Source organism: Canis lupus, chromosome 1 (genome assembly GCF_003254725.2).
Source record: "Canis lupus dingo isolate Sandy chromosome 1, ASM325472v2, whole genome shotgun sequence".
NCBI classification, from domain to species: domain Eukaryota; kingdom Metazoa; phylum Chordata; class Mammalia; order Carnivora; family Canidae; genus Canis; species Canis lupus.
The window spans coordinates 103891483-103912707 of record NC_064243.1 but is presented as its reverse complement, the minus strand read 5'-3'; the positions used below and the strand labels follow the sequence as shown (position 1 = coordinate 103912707).

Below are 21225 nucleotides of genomic sequence, written 5' to 3'. Positions count from 1 at the left end.
CACATAGGAATTAGGGCAGAAGACTTCAGCAAAGGTGTTCACCAATCATCAATGTGGAATATTAAAAAGACAAACACAGGGATCCCTGGGTGGCGCAGCGGTTTGGCGCCTGCCTTTGGCCCAGGGCGTGATCCTGGAAACCCGGGATCGAATCCCACATTGGGCTCCCGGTGCATGGAGCCTGCTTTTCCCTCTGCCTGTCTCTGCCTCTCTCTCCTCTCTCTGTGACTATCATAAATAAATAAAAATTAAAAAAAAAAAAGACAAACACAGCCCTAAAGATACTGGACATTGTGTAAAATGAGATGGTCACAAGCGCAAAAATATTATCGATAACCCTGAACTTAGGTGAAGAACATTGATCCTATGAATGTACTTGACACACCCTTTGTGCCTGTACTGGATGAAAATCATGGAACCTCTGGTCCAGACTATGAGTTCACAACATGATTTCAAGGAATAATAACAATACAGTATACAGCAAATGTAGGATTTGGTTCTGATATGCACAAAAGTATCCAATACACTTCCCTTCATATTTTGCTGCTCATTTGGCAGTGACATACAGCAGAATATTAAAAACTCTTGTACTCGGAAGTTTTTACTCTAAGCTGCTTCCAACAAGCACCACAGAGCTAATGCTAAGGATTTGAAAGACACCCAAGACCCACACTGTACCATACCGAACACACCTCTGGCCACTCTGTAAACATGCAAATGAAGTATCCACCCAAAACCATGGCAGAAATATTTTCACCCAAAAGCTGTCATAGTTGGTGGGAATCCTTTAGAGTCAATGACCAATGAGTTGAATACACTCACAGGTTTGGCAATAAAATCTAGAGAACTTAACCTAAACCCAGTGAACTAAAGAGAGAGGTAAAGGTAAAACAGCTATCAGTTTGCCAGGATTCCTGCTTCAATACATAACAAGAAGATGACTCCTATTGCCAAGACCTTGGATGCCATTTTGCTATGGGAATATAGGAATAATTCATCTGAGCAAAGAGGCCCATGGAAGGTTTTGACAGACATCAAAACTGACACTGGGTGTTTGGTCCTGTGAGACTGGTAAACATCACTAGAGACAGGAAAAGATGGAGAGAAATCAGAGAAGTCTGCTTCAAGATCAAGGTGATATTTACTCATATTAGGAAATGACTGCAGTAAACAAATTATAAGTACAATACAATATTTTCAGAATATATTTCAATTGATCATCAAATCTGATGGAAAACAGAAAACAGTCATTACAGAAACCACACAACACATTCATTCTTAATAAATTTCAGATCGAAATTATAAAGATAATGATGCTTTTAGAAAAGCACAAAAATATTCTATCTCAGTGGTCTTGGTATAAGGGAGATTTCTAAAAATGATAAAAATCACTAACCACTAAGGGTAAAATAACTGGATTGCATTAAAATTAAGAACTTCTCTACATCACAAACTGAAGAGAAAGAAATAGAGACACAGAAAGGACACAAAGGACCTATATTCTCACATATACAAACTACAAAGATTGAAGAAAAATATATAACAGTAAAAATGGTCACAATGACCAATTAGATATTTTAAAAAGAAGATTATCCAAAATTTAATTCCCAACTCCATACTAACAGGAAGTAATATACAAAAACAAAACAGGAACTAAAGCCACAACTTGGCAATATCCAAACCAGAAAGCTACTGTGAAAATACTTAAAATAGATCTTTCCTCATTGGGATTCCTGGGGAACCTGTGGTGCTGGACCACTGGGGATCCTACAGACATGAAGAAGGTGGGTAAGGACTTACAACAGCTAGTGCTCAGATGTTCGAAGACTGACAGACCAGACTGTGTTCCACCTTGCAGTAACACCCAGAGATACGGTGACACTGCCCAACTGCAGAGCTGAGATGGACACACCTGGTTGAGGAGTGTTGTCAACAGCTGTGCCTGACTTGGGTTTCCGGCCAATAAATAGGTTGAACTAGAGCATGGAGGCCACTCTATGACCCTATATGGGCAGGCATACAAGTTGGAAGTCTCTTTCCACTGCTGAGCACAGGCTCCACTCACCACCACCACCACCAGGAAGTCTGAACAAAGACCCTCAGCAACCACAAAGACTATCTCACAGACCTATTGGGGAGAGCCAAGCCAGCACCATCATCCAAGTGTTGAGCATAACCCTGATTATGCAGGACCAGAGCGCTTGAACAGGGAACCAGGGCAGTCCCAGAGCCTAGTCTATCGTACTGCCCAGCAACAGAGAATGGCCTTCAGTCCTGCCAAATGTCTGAACCTCTGGCTCCACCTGACCAGGGAAGTGCCAGCCAGCATGGACTTGGAAAGCACTCAGGGGCCCTTAGCTCCCAATGGACACACGTCTGCTCTCTGAGAACAGAAAATATGGATTGCAAGGAAAATCATGACCAGAGAGATCATCCCAATTTTCAAATGCAGAGAGGCTATTTTGCAGTTGTATTTCAAGGTTCAATATTCACATTCAAATGGAGTGGATTCAGCATGAAACATGACTTCTGGACTACCTTTTTCATGAAAAATAAAATCTAAATTATTCACTTAAGTATGACATGTCTGTTTTCATAGTGTGTACAATATCATCAGTATCACATTTGTTTAGCTACACTCTCAATACTACTTCTATATTAACCTTATTAAAAGCATCATAATGTGCCAAAGGTTACAAAAAAGAAAAGCTATAATACGTATGTGAGAAAATTAATCACAAATAATGTGAGGTTTAAGGCCAACACGAAAAAGATTATTAGTGATATCATCCCACTGCTTTAACATGTACAAGTGACCCTTGCATAATGCAGGGGGAGTTCAGCGTACACACCTCAAGCAGGTGAAAACCCATGTATAACTCTGACTTCCTAATACTTAATTTCATAGCCTACCATTGACAAGAAACCTTATCAGAAAGTCAATTAATATATATTTTCCATGTTATATGCAGTATTCCTACAATAAAGGAAGTTCAAGAAAAGAAAATGTTAAGAAAATCAGAAGGAAGAGAAAATATATTTACAACACTGTATTATAAATAAATTTTGACTATAGGTGGACCATATTTCAAAACCCATGTTGTTCAAGGGTCAAGTGTACTTTGTTTACTGTCTGTTTACCAGCAACCTTGATGAAGGTGGGTCAGGATAAGGTTGCGTAGGAAAAACATTTCTTTCATTACACATTAGTGTTAGTGTTAACACATTAAAATCCACTTAGTATTATTAATTAAAATATATTAAGTTCAAACACACTATAAGCAAAACACTGGGAAAAAAATCATTATGAGTCTTGATGTAATGAGTCTTAAAATGCTCATTACATCATTCAAGAATATTCTTGTCTTGATAATAAGGATCTGTGAGTTGTGCTTTCCATGTTATTCAATTGAGGCTAATTATTGAGTAAATGTGGATTTACAATAATTCTACACCCTTTTTAAAAAATATGTTGTACTTATTTATTTGGCAAAGAGAGAGAGCACAAACAGGACCAGGAAAGGGAGAAGGAGGCTCCCTGTTGAGCAGGGGAGCTCAATGCAGGGCTTTGATCTCAGGACCCTGGGATCATTACCTGAGCTGAAGGCAGACCTAAGTCATCCAGGAGCCCACATTTCACACCCTTTTATGGAATAGTTAGCTATACTTTCCTCAGACATCTGTGAAAATTTCTTTATTTCAACCAAATAACAAATATTCTTGATTAGTATCAACTGCTATGCAGAAGATATATCCAGCTTTAAATAAACCACCAATGTATTCTCCTTTAACAGCAAATGGCAAAAATATTTAAAATTTAGCATGTTTCTGTGCTTTACTTGAATGCAAATAATGCCCTGAATCCTTACTAAATCGGTAATTATTTCACTCTTATACATCAAACACACACATCTCAATGTGGACTTTCTTCCTGTATTTCACATTATAGCCTCTATCTTCCATGGAAAAGTAGGTATAAATGAATTCCCCATCACAGAAGCACCCTCATGTTGGTGAGATAGCAAGAATCAAATCATTTTGCATGCACACAAGCAATAAAAGCTTAGCATGAGATGATTTCAGAGTAAAATTAATAATATTTGCCATGCAAAACATCTCAAATATCATCAAAGAGAAAAAGACACACTGAAACTAATTATCCCTCTCCAAACATCCATTCCCCCTTGATCCTTTCAGGCATATTAACAAATACATAGTTTAGCATGATATCATGGGTTTGAACAGTGTAGGTCAATATACAAACACTTTTTCTTTTTTATGAATATAGTGTGGTGTAATAAACATGTTTTCTCTTTGTAATGATTTCCTTAATATTTTCTTTTCTTAATCTTTATTATAAAAATACTGTATAGGATACAGACAACACAAAAAGGGGATGATTAACTGTTAATGTTATAGGTGAGGTTTCTGGTCAACAATACGCTATTTCTATGGAGGTATGGTTTTAAGTTTTGGGAACTCAAAACTTAAGTACCGCTGCAGGGGCACCGGAATGGCTCTTTAATTTTTAAAAAGATTTTATTTATTCATTTGAGAGACAGTGAGTGAGACAGAGAAGGAGCAGGGGAGGGGCAGAGAGAGGAAAAAGTAGTCTTCCTGCTGAGCAGGGAGTCCAAGGCAGGGCTGGATCCCAAGACTCTGGGATTATGACCTGAGCTGAATGGAGATGCTTAACTGATTGAGCCATCCAGGTGCCCCTAAATAAAATCTTTTTTTTTTTTAAGATTTTATTTATTTATTCATGAGAGACAGAGAGAGAGAGGCAGAGACCCAGGCAGAGGGAGAAACAGGCTCCATGCAGGGAGCCTGATGTGGGACTCGATTCTGGGACTCTCCAGGATCATGCCCTGAGCCAAAGGTGGATACTCAACTGCTGAGCCACCCAGGACTCCCCCTAAATAAAATCTTAAAAAAAAAAAAAGAGTTACACACAGATTTCCCCTTCCAGAGGGGGTTGGTACCCCTCCTGACTCTATAGTCCAATGCTAAAATGTAACTGATCTAAATGTTTTAACTTTTGATATTTCTCTGTAATAAATACTGCGATTTAGAATCATGTCTAAAACATGGTACTGCCTTATTGCTTTCTGCTGTGAGTGCTCTGATTTATTTATATTTCCTTTCTATTGCATACTTTGTGAATTGTTTATATCTTTAATGTTTTTATTTTTTATAAAAGACTTTTTTTGAGTAAGGATCTGCTCCAGGTAAAGACTTTGCCATCATTCTTAACATTTGTAAAACATCCCCCAGTATATATCATCTCACATTGAATACTTCTGGTTATGCATTAAATTCCTTGCCACATTCTTTACATTTGTAGAGTTTCACATAGTATGCACTCTATGATGTTCAGAAACTGTGTAGTTATGCTTAAAGACATTGCAACATTTTTTAACATTTGTCAGCACTGTCCCCACTACATATTACCTTTCTTTTTTTTTTTTTTTTTTTTTTTACATATTACCTTTCATTGATAAGTTTTGAATGGTAGTAAAGGCTTGGCACACTGTTTACATTTGTAAGATTTCTTCCCATTATGAAATGTCTGTTGTTGAATGAGCTTTTAAGAGTAAACAGTTTGCCACCCTTACTATATTTCTAAGCCTTCAGTTTAGTAAGGATACAATCAATGATGTACACTAAGATTTCAGCTTTCACAAAAGACACATTTACAACTATAATACCAGTACTGTGAAAACTAGGATCCCTGATGTTTAATAGGATTTAACCCTTGATTGACGTTTTTCCCAGATTCATTGTATTGGTATGTTCTGTCTCCGTTTATACCCCTCTATAATTATGGAAGATAGAGCCTTCACTAAGATCTTTGTAAGATCAAAACATATGAAAGTTGCTCCAAATTAAGAATTATGTATATTAAGTACTGCACAGTGATATTTGGATAAAGACTCAATGGTTTTTTGGGCAGCCCGGGTGGCTCAGCGGTTTACGCCGCCTCCGGCCCAGGGTGTGATCCTGGAGACCCAGGATCAAGTTCTGCGTTGGGCTCCCTGCACGGAGCCTTCTTCTCCCTCTGCCTGTGTCTCTGCCTCTCTCTCTCTCTCTCTGCCTGTGTCTCTGCCTCTCTCTCTCTCTTTCTGTCTCTCATGAAAAATAAATAAAAATCTTAAAAAAAAAAAAAAAAGACCCAATGGTTTTTATCAAAATTAGAGACTTTGGAACAAGGAGAGATTATGTATTGGTAGAAGTATAATGAACCCTCTGAAAAGCACTTCTCAAATCAATTACATTTAGACATTTTATTTTCATTTTTAAATGTCTAACGTTCAGAAATGTGTCAGGGAGTGATTAAACCAATCTTATTATTTGAAATGGTTTGAAAGCTTGCTTTCAGCATGGACTAGGTGGCTTTCCAGAATTTCCAAATACTCTTCAAAAAAATATGTATGTTTAAAAAATGGATTATCATCCCTGGGTTGAAAGATACTGTCTGCAAATATAACTGACTTAAGGTGAGGTTTTCCCCCTGAATGTTTTATGTCCTTGATCTCTTGTGGCAGTAAGGATTTCATTATGGGAATTGTCCCAGTTTGCTTATACCCATCATGTCCTTTCTCTCCTTCACTAAGCCCAGTCACCTTCTCTTTTTATTTTATTTTATTTTTTCCAGTCACCTTCTCAGTCATTCTTAAGTATAAATACTTATTCCCATGGCTTCCACATCATTCCATCATTCTACAAATTCAACTCCTTTCCCTGTCTTTCCCAATAGGCCTTCGGTGTTATGAAAAGACTAAAGGATACAAAATAAATTATATATATATATAAAAAAAAAACCATCCCAAAATAAATTGTCACACTTACTACACTATAACATGCATACATGTTAGAATACTAATGTACAGAATTAATATCCATCATAGCACATCAGATGAATGGAGAACCACCAGGACTTGCTCCTCCATGGAGACAAAAATGGACTAAATTACCTTTTACAGTGCTCCATAAGCCAGTTAGGAGAACATAGCACCTGCAGGCAGGTACAAATGAAAAGCCACATCAAAGAGATGAGGAAAGTTTGTGACACTTGCCCACAACAGCAGCTCACCCTTCCTGACTCTCCACGGCACACTGTGAGAAAACTCTTACCTCTCCTCAGGAGAGAAAGAAATGAGTGACTGATATGTTCAGTGATCTGGCTTCTTGGCTGCCTGAGGGACTTGTTTCTGTCATGCATGACATGTAGGCAGAGGGAACGACAGCACCCTCTGGATACATTGTGATGGCTGCTCATACCAAAGGTGAGTATTTGTTCAATCAATGCAGACAATGAGCTGAAGACAGAGAGAGGAAAGGATCACGGACTCCATAAAGGTAACTACACATATAAAACCAGGAAATTACAATTTTCAGACATGACGAATGCCCCTGAATGCATGTGACAGACTCCAGAATTGCTACTATTTGTGTTCATCTGTACAAAGCAATTCCATAATCCTGGGTCCAGAGATTGCTTTTTTAAAATTCCCCAATATTGGGATGCCTGGGTGGGTCAGTGGTTGAATATCTGCCTTTGGCTCAGGGCATGATCCTGGAGTCCTGGGATCGAGGCCCATATATCAGGCTCCTTGCATAGAGCCTGCTTCTCCAATCTCTGCTTCTCTCTGTGTCTCTCATGAATAAACAAATAAAATCTTTATTAAAAAAATAAAAATAGGGATGCCTGGGTGGCTCAGTGGTTAAGCCTCTGCCTTCGGCTCAGAGCATGATCCTGGGGTCCCAGGATGGAGTCCCACATCAGGCTCCCTGCGTGGAGCCTGCTTCTCCCTCTGCCTGTGTCTGCCTTTCTCTTTCTGTGTCTCTCATGATAAATAAATAAAACCTTTAAAAAGAAAAGGGTTTTAATTAATTAATTAATTAATTAATTAATTAATTAAAAAATAGGGCAGCCTGGTGGCTCAGCGGTTTAGCGCCACCTTCAGCCCAGGGAGTGATCCTGGAGACCCAGAGTCAGGTCCCACGTTGGGCTCCCTGCATGGAGCCTGCTTCTCCCTCTGCCTATGTCTTTGCCTCTCTCTGTCTCTCTTTCTCATGAATAAATAAATAAAACCTTAAAAAATATTAATTATTTAATTAAAATAAAAATAAAAAATAAAATTCCCCAATATCAACAAAATATAATAAGGCATACAAAGAACCAGGAAAGGGGCGCCTGGGTGGCTCAGGTGGTTAGCATCTGCCTTCGGCTCAGGTCATGATGCCAAAGTCCTGGGATCAAGCCCCACATCAGCTCCCTGCTCAGAGGGGAGTCTACTTCTCCCTCTCCCTCTGCCCATCCCCCCTCCACCTTGTTCATGCTTGCTGTCACTCTCAAATAAATAAATAAAATCTTAAAAAAAGAAAAGAACCAGGAAAACATGCTCCAAACAGAGGAATGACATAAATCTCCAAAACTCACCTTAAATTAAGAAAGAACTATTAATTGCCTGACAAGGAATTCATATACCCATCATAAAGACACTCATGGAGAAAGAAAACAGTTAATTAAATGATACCGGGAAAACTACACATGACCAAAACAAAAATCCAAACAAAGTTTAACAACAATAAGCCAGAAATTACGAGCTAAAGACTACAATTACTCATTTTACAAATAAACCAAGGGGTCAGTCACAGACTTGAAGCAGAAGAAAGAATCAGATATCTTAAAGACATCTTATTTTAAATTCTCTACTTAAGGCAAAGAAAAACATGCCAGAGTCTCAGGGACTCATGGGACACCAATAAGTAGACCAGTATGTACATTAAGGAGAATGAAAGGGGCAGAGTTTACATTAAGTAGAAAAGGCTTGTACTGCCCATATATGTGGAAAGAAAAAACTAAATCAACAAGCTCAATAAATTCAAAGTAGGACAAATCTCAGGACATAAACACAGGGACACATCAAAATGAACTTATCAAAAATCTCAGGTGAAAAAAGAATTTTGAGAGAACATGACAAAACCAACGCATCTTGTTAGGAAAGATTTCCCATTAGTAGTGGGATTCTCAGCAGACATGATAGGAAGAGGTGCATGAGATAATATATCCAAGTACTAAAGGATCAAAAAATAGCCGCCAAGAATACTTTACTTGGCAAAACCATTTTCCATGTATGTAGAAATAAGACTTTCCCAAGGAAAAATGCTTCTAAGTTTACCAGTACACCTGTCCTATGAGAAACATTAAAGGAAACCTTTTTAGGTGAAATAAAAGGATGCCAACAGTACCCGAAACCACATGACAACATAAAGCTCTCAGCTAAATATAAATATTAATCAATCAAATTATAGAAACTTGTAGTGTTGTAATTAAGGTGCACATGTCACTTTTATTTCTCCTATAGAATTTTTAAAAATAAAAGCATACAAACCATAAACTTCAGTAATAAAATACATAACATAAAAGACAGAATTTGTGGTATCTGTAACAGAAAGTGGGTGCAGGGGTAGAGATGATAAATACAAGAGTCTTGTATACAACTGAGAACAGAAGTTTAAAATGGTTTATTTTACTTTTAAAATAATATAACTATTTAATATAACTATTATGAAAATAAGTACAGAAGACACAAATGTTAATGAGAATGATATCAAAGCATATCATAGGTATAACACCACAATTAAGAATATAATATAACGCCTCAACATGTTACGGAAGTATAAAATGTTTAAAAATTATGTTCAATTCACAAAAATGTTTCTCATGCAAAGGGAATATAAATTCACCAACAGATGAAATTAATTCTATTATTATAACAACTCACCTAGACATGATACAACACTCACTGAACACTAACCAATAAAAAAATATACACAAGATGAGTCATATAATTAAGTATGTATGAGTGGTACAAATACATATATAATCTATTTGTAAGAGGGCAAAGCTGATTCATATTTGAGTTAAACTTACATTGTCTTGAAATCTACGGAGTTGAAAATTGTCATTCTAAAATAAAATACACAGGTAACAACAATACCACAACTAAATAACGTTGCGGAGGATCCCATACAAAAGGTAGCACATTATTATGGAATTGCAAAAGCAGAATAAGACCAAATTTAACCCAAAGAATTCTACATAAAAACAGATGGATTTTTGAACAGAAACCTTCTATAAAAGTATGATTTTAAATTGTGACTATGTACTCATGAAAAACAAATATTTTGAATTATTGGCATGCCTTCACTGACAGTAAGATTGTAAAGAATATTCATTAAAATCAAGCATGAATAGCTCGAATAGAAAACTTTATGAATAAGCACTTAAAAGACATTAAAAAATGTATTATTAACATGTCCCTCTTCTTACATAGAATGCAAGGCTATAATCCATTCTTTAGAAACAAGCAGCCTGGGGTGCTGGGTGACTCAGTAGGTTAACGTCCAACTCTTGATTTCACCTCAGGTTACAATCTTGGGGTTATGGGATTGAGCCCCTCAGACAGTCTGTTTAGGTTTCTCTCCCTCTCCCTCTGCCCCTCACCTTGTAATTGCTGGCATGCATGTGCACACACATTCCCTCTGTCTCTCATAAATAAATTAATTAAAAAGAACCAAGCACCCATAGAAATATCTTTCGTTTTGAAATAAAGAAACATCAAAATTGTAAAATATGCCAGCAATTACTTTGTAAAAAATAAGCATTTGGAATTAAATTCAGATACATTCTTGGTAAAGTAGAAGAAAAGCCTAATGATTAATTTTTCTGAAGTAAAATTAAACTTACAAGCAGAACCTTTTTTAAAATATGGAAATTTTACTAATTATCTACCTTACTTCTTACTGGCAGTCATATCACAACTATTCATAAGAAAAGAAATCAGAGATGAATCTGATATATAACTAATAAGAAAGTAAAAACACACATGACAAAATCACAAGAACTTCATATCATACAAAAATATGAAATGATACAATATTAAGAGATAAGAAAACAATGGAGACTATTAAGGCTGCAAGTTCTAAGTTCTAAATGTTCTAGCTCCCTTATGGAATTAATTTATAAGTTATGTAGGAATTCTAGAATACAAATAGATACATTACTTCACCACTGAGAAATGCAACAGAGTGGAACTTTCTAATATTAGTCAATACAAAGAAAAATGAAGGGAAATAAAGCATTATATTTTCTCATTTTAGGGAGATGCTTTATTATCTGATGAGATTACTGAGTCTCAATTTTGTTCAATTAAGATTAAAGCCTTCAAAACATTGGAAAGCATAAACCAGAAAACATGGATGTCTGTGTCCAGTGTTCCTGGATTTCTGCACCAAACCCCAGTATGTCCCACCACTATCATGACACATTTCTCACACGAGGCAAAACAGAACTTAGAAAGGGTTTAGCATAGAGTTCCTCAGAAATATAAAGATTTCCCAGGGCCCTCAAAGCAATGGAGAAGCTCTCGGATTATAGAGACCCTCCCTACTCCTGGGGTAGTCTCCTGGCCCTCCAGTGGAAGTGATGAACCATCACTGGAGCTGAAGGAGAATCTTTAGACAATGTAAGAGCTTGATAATGTTGGATAGAACATGTCCCTCTGTGAGAAGGAGAGAAATAAAACTAGGCTTTTCAAACTAATTCCCATTCGAGAAAAGCTACCTAAAACATATTTTAAGGTCAATCTTCCTGCTTCACATTTGGACCACCCTTGTCATCTGCTTCATTCAGTCTCACCTACCTGGGTGGATGGTTACTTTCTTCTTTCTCCTCATATCCCAGAGCTCCTTCTCTGGCTCCAAAAAGATGACCAGGTTTGGCTTCGATACAACGAGATCTGTTTAACCAAAAAAAGGAATAGGAATATTGCTGGAGAGTCTAACTTTCAATCCACTATTGTGCTCAGTAAAGAAGAGAGGACATTATAGAAGTCTAGAAAACGATGCTCCAAATGCTACTGACCAATAGCCCCTTTAGAACACGCAGGAAGGGGGGAAAAAAAAAAACAAAAAACAAAAGAACACGCAGGAAGGGATGGATCCCTGAGTGGCTCAGCCGTTTAGCGCCTGCCTTTGGCCCAGGGCGTGATCCTGGGGTCCCGGGATCGATTCCCACTTCGGGCTCCCTGCCTTGAGCCTGCTTCTCCTCCCTCTGCCTGTGCCTCTGCCTCTCATGAATGAATAAATAAAATCTTAAAAAAAAAAAAAGAACACGCAGGAAGAGTTTCAAACATTCACATTATCGGGACACATGGGTGGCTCAGTGGTTAAGCATGTGTCTTCAGCTCAGGTCATGATCCTGAAGTCCCAGGATCAAGTCCCACATCTGGCTCCCTGCATGAAGTCTGCTTCTCCTCTCTCTGCCTATGTCTCTGCCTCTCTCCGTGTCTCTCATGAATAAATAAAATATTTTTAAAAATTCACATTATGACCTCCACTTCCAAGTACTACCGATACAATAATAAGGAGTAAAAATTTGAGTTTAGGATGTAGGCAGTACCATTTTATGCCACTGACTATGTAGAATTATCACTAATCTACAGAATTGGTGATACTACCCTAAGGAAGGAGAAGCTAAAGCTGGAAGGAAACATCATGAAAATTTTTCTCTACACCTACAAAACACTACTTATTTCCCTTATTGCCTGGACCTGCATTCCAGTCGTGCAAAGAATCTTCAATGAGATGGTCTTCAAGAAGGAACAAATCCCTGAGTGTGGTTTGGAAATCTGGAAGGAGTTATTATCACCCAAGAAGAGGTTTCCACAGTTCTGTATCATCACATCTCTGTACAATTCCCACTGTGTGTGGTTCAGGCATCTCCACTCCTCCTGAGTGAATTCTATGGAGAAGAGAATCCCTGAATATCAGCATTGCTGAGCACCGAGCCCGACTTTGGGCTCCAGCCCAAGACCCACGAGATCATGCCATCCAGGTGCCCCTTTTAATTAGATTCATACTCTGATTTACTTTTGGGCAGCAACAAGAACACAGTAGTTATAATGTGTCCTTCAGTGTGCCTCAAGCACTGGTATCAATTTGCTTATTATTACAGCGATGTTAACTTCTTTCACTTGGCTTGATGTTCTCTTCCGGATACCTCTTGCATAATGTGAATATATCTCTTAGTCATTCATAAAGATTGGATGGATTTACTGAAAGATGTGCAAAATCCATCATTCAAACTAGAAACTCCATTCTTCTGAATTTCTCTTTGCTTGTATTTACATTAGAAAATGAAGGCTCTCTCTTTTGTGCAGTGGAGATAGTGACTACTCTGAGTAGTGGTTCCAAGTCGGTGAAGCCCCCAGCTTTCACACTCATGTCACAGACACATTCTTTTATTTGCTTATTTGTATTTTTAGGAAAAGAAGACATGAATCACATTTAACATGTTGAAGTGTCTGTGTTCAAAGTTTTGACTTTTCATGTGAGTACATAAACTTATTTTGCATGGCACAGAGGTTAAGACAGAATAGCATATACCATCAATATACCATTTGCTGTCATGAGTTAAAAAAAAGGTGAATACCATGGTAGCACTAGAGAAACTGTACTAAGGAAGATGGACATCAGGGAGAACAATATATCATGGGCTCTCAAGAAATAGAGAAATCTGAGCATCCCTGGGTGGCTCAGCGGCTTAGCACCTGCCTTCGGCCCAGGGCGTGATCCTGGAGTCACAGGACTGAGCTCCACATCAGGCTCCCTGCATGGAGCCTGGTTCTCCCTCTGCCTATGTCTCTCCCTCTCTCTGTGTGTGTCTCTCATGAATAAATAAATAAAATCTTAAAAATCAAAGAAATAAAGAAATTTTTGTTACTAGTAAGTTACACATACGGAGAATATACCTGACCAAATGGGTTTGACAAGTCGCAAATTTACTGTCTCAGATAACTGTTATGGGTGTTCTTCTCCTGAAAAAAGCAAGTCCATAAAGACTAGGAGACCTAAGTTGTTTAAATTCCCAAATCTCAAATAAATAAATTCTCAAATCTCAACAAAATATCAAAAACCATACAAAGAGGAAAAAAGGCATGTTGAAAGAAACAAAATACATCTGCAGAAATTGGTTGTATGTAATAGACATCTATATTACAGTGATACACAATTAAAATAACTATCTTAATAATAATCAAATAGCTAAAAAAGTAAATAGATGAATTAAACAAAATACTGAAACTACATTAGAACAAAATCAAAATATCAGTGAGACAGAAACTATAATCAAGGAACAAACAAAAAATGAGAGCTGAATAGTGCAATAATTGCATTTGAAAATTCATTAGAGGATTAATAATAACTTGATCGAGCAAAATAAAGAAAAAACTTGAAGATAATTCATTAAAATTATCAAGTTAGAGGGAGCACAAAATAAAAATGGGGATATCAAAGAGACCAATATACACATCAAAGGGCCCCAATGAGGTAAAAACAAAGAAAAGGGGGCAGAGAGCTTATATGAAGAATTAATGGCTTGAGGAAAGAAACACGCCTACAAAAATCAAGAAGCACAAGGAGTTCCAAATAAAATAAACTGAAAGACATCTACGTAGATATACAATATAATCAACAATCAAGTATCACAAACAAAAAGAGAAATTTAAAAGGAACAAGAGTATGCAACCCAGAGTGTACAAGAGATTCTACAGCATTATCGCTGGATTTTCAGCAACAACCCTGTATAAAAAAAAAAAAAGTACAGAATCTATTAATAATCATGAATGAAGAAATATTATCGGGATCCCTGGGTGGCGCAGCGGTTTGGCGCCTGCCTTTGGCCCAGGGCGCGATCCTGGAGACCCGGGATCGAATCCCACATCAGGCTCCCGGTGCATGGAGCCTGCTTCTCCCTCTGCCTGTGTCTCTGCCTCTCTCTCTCTCTCTCTCTCTCTCTCTGTGACTATCATAAATTAAAAAAATTAAAAAAAAAAAAAAGAAATATTATCAACCAGGAATACTCTCAAATTGAAAGACAAGTAAAAAGTTTCCCAGAGAACTATTTGGTATAATTTTATCACCACTAGACTATCCCTACAGGAAATGCTCAAGTGTCTTTCAAGTTCAATGATACAAGAGTCTAGACACAAACAAACAAACAAACAAACAAAAAAAAAAAAAATCACCTTTCACACATTGTATATAAAAACATAGAATTTTCTAGCATTTTCATGCTGTAGCACAAATCACCTTCTTATACACCAAAGAATCAGAAAAAGAAACAGGAATAGTCCAAAAATTAGCAGAGGGAAGGAAATTTTAACACGCAACATAATCATCAAAATAGAATATAATAGCAAGGGGCACCTGAGTGGCTCAGTCAGTTGGATGTTCAACTCTTGATTTTGGCTCAGGCCAGGTCACAGGACTTGAGCTCCACAAAAGGCTCTGTGCTCAGTGTGGAGTCTGCTTAGGGTTCTCTCTCTCTCCCTTCCCCTCTATCCCTCCCCCTTGCTCTTACTCTCTAAATAAATATTTCTTAGAAAACAGGATATAGAAAAAAAAAAAAGAAAAAAAAAGAAAAACAAAAGGAAGAGCTCGTTTTTTGAAAAGATCAAGAAAAGCGACACACTTTTTAACTACATCAAGTAAAAGTAACACTCAACTAAAGCCACATAAAATGGTTGCCACAGAAATAAAAGATGCTTCAAAACAGGCCTACAATTACGAAATAGATTTAAAAAAAAAAAAAGGCAACCAAAAAACTGAAAGAAATTGCCTAACCCAGTTAAATTTTTGGGTAATTCAAGGAACTATTCAATGAAAACTTACATCAATTTTAAACACTACCAAGGAATGAAGAAAAGAGAATTCATCAGATCACTTTCTAGGACACTAGCCTTACTCCGGTATCAAAGCCAAAGACACTACATGTAAAGAATACAACTACCCAAGATGAATATTCATGCAAAAGTCCATGATAAAATACAGCAATCTGAGGGGTGCCTGGGTGGCTCAGTTGTTAACGCATCAGACTCTTGGTTTCTACTCAAGTCATAATCTCAGGGTCTTGAGATCCAGCCCCTTTGGGTTTAGTGCTCAACAGAAGTCCGCTTGGGATTCTTTCCCTCCCCTTCTGTCTCTCCTATTGGTTGTTCTCTAAATAAATAAATAAGTAAATAAAGTCTTTATTTTTTTTTAAAGATTTTACTTATTTATTCATGAGGGACAGAGAGAGAGAGAGAGAGAGAGGCAGAAACATAGGCAGAGGGGAGGAGAAGCAGGCTCCATGCAAAAAGCCCAATGTGGACTCGATCCCGATGTGGGACTCGATCCCAGGATTCTACGATCACATCCTGAGCCAAAGGCAGTTGCTCAACCACTGAGCCACCCAGGTGTCCCAATAAATAAAGTCTTTAATAAAAAATAAAATACAGCAAACAGATGGCAAAAGCACATTTTAACATTCTAAAGCATGAACAAATGGGAATACTTCCTCAAATTCACGAGTTTCAACATATTGAAAACAATACATAAGACTACTCCCAATAGCAGAATAAAGATTAAAAATAACATGATCATTTGAATTAACGTGGAAAAAGAATCTGACCATATTCAACACTGTTCCACGATAAAGACTCAACAAAGTAGGAAGAGAAGGTAACCACCTCAATGAGGTAAAAGCCATAAATGAAAATCCTAAAGGTAAGAGAATAATCTAGTGAGACTGAAAGCTTTTCTTCTCTGATCAGGTGCAAAAGAATGAAGTAAATTCAACACTTCCATTCAACATACTACTTGATGTTCTACTTAGAACAATTAGATGACAAAAATCAATAAAAGGCATCCAAATTGGAAAAGAAAAAGTAGTTATTTCTGTTCATAAAACACATGCTATTATATATAGAAAAGCCTAAAGAATCTACATTTTAAAAACCTTTCTAAGGGCCCCTTAATTAATGGCTCATTCGGTCAAGTGTCTGCCTTCGGCTCAGGTCATGATGCCAGGTCCTGGGATCTACTCAACATCAGGCTCCCTGCTCAGTAGGGAATCGGCTTCTCCCTCTCTCTCTCCTTCTCCCCCTACTCACGCTGCTCCCATCAAGCAAATAAATAGTCTTTTTTAAAAAAATAAACAAATGGACACCTGGGTGGCTCGGCGGTTGGGCATCTGCCTTTGGCTCAGGGTGTGATCCTGGAGTCCCAGGATCGAGTCCCACATCAGACTTCCTGTGAGGAGCCTGCTTCTCCCTCTGCCAGTGTCCTGTCTCTCAGGAATAAATAAATAATAAAATCTTTAAAAAAAAAAAAAAAAGATAAAGAAAAGTGTAGCATAAATATACCATGGAGTATTTTTCAAGTTTGAGTAAGAAACAGATTTTGTGACATGATACAACTTGAGTAAACCATGAAAACATTAAGTGAAGTAAATGACTCACAAAAAGACAGATACCATAGGATTCCACGGAAGTGAGATGGATGCATTGTGGTGGCTGCTCAGAAAAAAAGCTGAGTGCTTATTCAAGCACTGGAGAGACTATATAGCTGCAGATAAACATCAGGGAGAGTAACGTATCATGGGCTCTAAAGAAGAAACAGGGCGTTTTCTAACTAGGATATTACAAAAATGCAGACATTACACATCCCCAGAATATGTCTGACAGGCCCCAGGATTATGCACACTAATACAGTTGACTGTTATTTCTGCTCTCCAGTACAAAGCAAGTCTATAAAGACTGAGGTTTTTTTTATTTAATCCCTAAATCTCAGCAAAAGATCACAGGCATACAAATAGAAAAATGTGTTCCAATCATAGGAACAAAATGAAACTCAAGACTCGCCCTAAATTAATAGAGAATATTTTTTTTTTAAGATTTTAATTCATGAGAGACACACAGAGAGAGGCAGAGACACAGGCAGAGAGAGAGGCAGAGAGAGAGAGAAGCAGGCTCCATGCAGGGAGCCCAACGTGGGACTCGACCCCGGGTCTCCAGGATCACGCCCTGGGCCCAAGGCAGGCAAACTGCTGAGCCACCCAGGAGTCCCAAATTAATAGAGAGTATTACCTGACAAAGATTTCAAAGTAACGATCATTACAGTGCTCATGAAGAAAGCAAAGAGGTAGATAAATGGTATCTGGAAAACTATGCGTGACCAAAATAAAAATCCAAACAGATAGAGGGTATAAAAAAACTAAACAGAAATTGGGAGCTGAAGAGTTAATAACTGAATTTAAAAATACACTACGGGGTCAGAAACAGACTTCATCAAGCAGAACAAAGAATCAAACATCTTAATAGCCCCTTGTTTTAAATTATCCATTCATGAGAATGAAGAAAATATGGAGGACAGAGCCTAATGGACTTATGGGACACTAACAATGAAGCAATTTATATATTAAGGGGTTCCCATAAAAATAAGAGTGAAATGGGCAGAAAACGTACATAAGAACTAATGGCTTAGACTTCCCACATTTATGGAAAGAAACAAATTCAAGTAACCACATGAATTCTAAGCAGGATAAATGTGAAGACATGAACACAGTGACAAATCATAACTAACCTATCGAAAAGTACAGGTAGGGACGCCTAAGTGGCTCAGAGGTTGAGCGTCTGCCTTCTGATCCTGGAGTCCGGGGATCGAGTCCCACATCAGGCTCCCTGCATGGAGCCTGCTTCTCCCTCTGCCTATTTCTCTGCCTCTCTCTCTCATGAATAAGTAACTTAAAAAAAAAAAGTACAGGGATCCCTGCGTGGCGCAGCGGTTTGGCGCCTGCCTTTGGCCCAGGGCGCGATCCTGGAGACACAGGATTGAATCCCACATCGGGCTCCTGGTGCATGGAGCCTGCCTCTCTCTCTGCCTATGTCTCTGCCTCTCTCTCTCTCTGTGACTATCATAAATAAATAAAAAATTTAAAAAAAAAAAGTACAGGTGAAAAGAGAATTTTGAAACAGCATGACAAAAGCAACTCATGAGAGAAAGCTCCTGTAAGATTATTAGTGAGATTCTCAGCAGAGGAAGAGGTGCATGGGACAATATATTCAAGCACTGACAGATAAAACATACATACCAAGAATACTCTATCTGGCAAAACGGTCTTAATATGGAGAAAAGACTTTCCCAGGTAAAAACCCTGGAAGTTTACCACTACATCTACAGAGAAAATTTTTTTCAAATGTGAAAATGTCTTTCAGGGATCTCAGGGTTAAATTAGTTTTTTTGTTTGTTTTTTAAAGATTTTATTTATTTATTCATGAGAGACACAGAAAGAGAGAGAGAAAGGCAGAGACACAGGCAGAGGGAGAAGCAGGTTCCATGCAGGGAGCCTGACATGGGACTCAATCCCAGGTCTCCAGGATAACACTCTGGGCTGAAGATGGCGCTAAACCACTGAGCCACCCAGGCTGCCCTCTAAATGTTTTAATATGTCTTGGTATCAGGTCATCACTTGACATTCTGTCTTGAAATGTGTGTCAAAGAAATAATCTATCTCCCTTGTCAACTGCATTGTAATGAATCTCGTCAGATCATTCAACATATCCATTTTTTAGTCCTTTGTCATTTATACTTATTGTTCTGATGCCCTATATAATGTGTTTCATCTTCAAGGGGATTTGTGAAAAGGAATTTTGATAAACACAGATTTCTGATATCATGGCGATCATAAAACTAAGCTGACAATTTCCTGGATGAACGGGAAAACTGCATTCCAACTGAATGGGAATTACTAACACGAGACTGAATTAATTGAGGAAGATGCTTATGGATTTTATGACTCTTGCCTAAAACACTGGTGGTTCTCTCATGTTTGCTCTCCTGGACTTAAGAAAACTTTTTCTCTTAAGATATATATGATTTACAGAAAGTTGGTAAAATATTCCTTTCTGAACTGAAATATTTATTTTATCTCCCTGATCCCTCGAAAAGTCAGAAACTGTATTATTTCTTTCATGACACGTATAAGAATTCAATAAATCTGAATAGGAATAAATCCGATAGGAATCTGTTCTCTTTGCAACAAGACACTTTTGGAAGCACTGGTCATATTCACGAGGCTTTGAATGGAATGTCATATTTGAGAGAGGCAGGTACACATTCAGATAGGACCACACTTAAGAAACTAAGGTTGACTTGGGCAGCCCAGGTGGCTCAGCGGGTTTAACTCTGCCTTCGACCCAGGGCGTGATCCTGGAGACCTGGGGTCGAGTCCCACATCGGGCTCCCTGCATGGAGCCTGCTTCTCCCTCTGCCTGTGTCTCTGCCTCTCTTTGTTTCTCTCATGAATAAATAAATAACATCTTTAAAAAAAAAAAAAAAGAAAAGAAAAAGAAGCTAAGGTTGACTTTATGGAACCAATAAAAGGCCCTTGGAAATGGTGGCCTCATAACTTGTTTACAGAGTGCTCAGCAGCCTTACCAGGTAAGTAAAGGATGTCATGTCTTGGCAGGTATAGGAACCTCAGGATATTCAGAAGACATCAGGAAGAGAGGAATTCACCCAAATCGCAAGTTATTACAAGCAAATCTAATGGCAAATATTTGATTTGTCTTCTGACTTCAAGATACTATTAAAGTTCAGTCTAAAATTCCTTGTAGAAAGTTGCAGCAGGGGCACCTCACCTGGCTGGCTCAGTTGGTGGGGCATGTGACTCTTGATCTCAGGATTCTGAATCCAAGCCCCACATCAGGTGTAATGTTCACTTAAAAATAAAATCTTAGGGAAAAAAAGAAAAAGTTCCAGCAAAGCACACTTAAAAGAACCTATACATGGTCAAACACTATTCTTGCTGTGCTTATGTGAATAATTAGACCAAATGTGTTTAACCTGGAATTCTGTTACAAATGAGGTAGTCTTCAACATCTTTGATAGAAATGAGGGTAATTTCAGAGAGAAAAACTATGTTTTAATAGCACATGTTTGTAGATGTCAGATTCTAGTTCTGATCATCTCTATAAAATGAAACACAGAACATAAAACATAAAACAGAGCTGAGGGACGCCTGGGTGGTTCAGTGGTTGAGTATCTGCCTTTGGCCCAGGGCGTGATCCTGGAGTCCTGGGATTGAATCCCACATCGGGCTCCCTGCTTGGAGTCTGCTTCTCCCTCTGCCTCTTTCTCTGTGTCTTTCATGAATAAATAAATAAAAATCTTTAAAAATAAATGAATGAATGAATGAATGAATAAAACAGAGCTGAATCCTGAATTCTACTTGCCTCCTCAAAAATCTGGCTATGACTCTACAACCAGAGGTTTCTCATTTTTCTCTCATTGTCTTGACTTGGAATCACTGGAAACCAAAACTGCCCTTTTTCCTGA

At 37.9% G+C, this 21225-nt stretch overlaps 1 protein-coding gene and 1 pseudogene across 1 annotated transcript in view; both read right to left on the bottom strand.

Annotated features, from left to right (window-relative positions):
* The window catches only part of LOC112643685 (zinc finger protein 91-like), a 231578-nt gene that overhangs the window by 191733 nt on the left and 18620 nt on the right, over positions 1–21225 (bottom strand). Inside the window, 1 exon segment of the mRNA XM_049109060.1 lies at positions 11712–11807. The gene's annotated coding sequence lies outside the window, so the exon portion shown is untranslated.
* The window catches only part of LOC112643380 (zinc finger protein 883-like), a 51525-nt pseudogene that overhangs the window by 11683 nt on the left and 18617 nt on the right, over positions 1–21225 (bottom strand).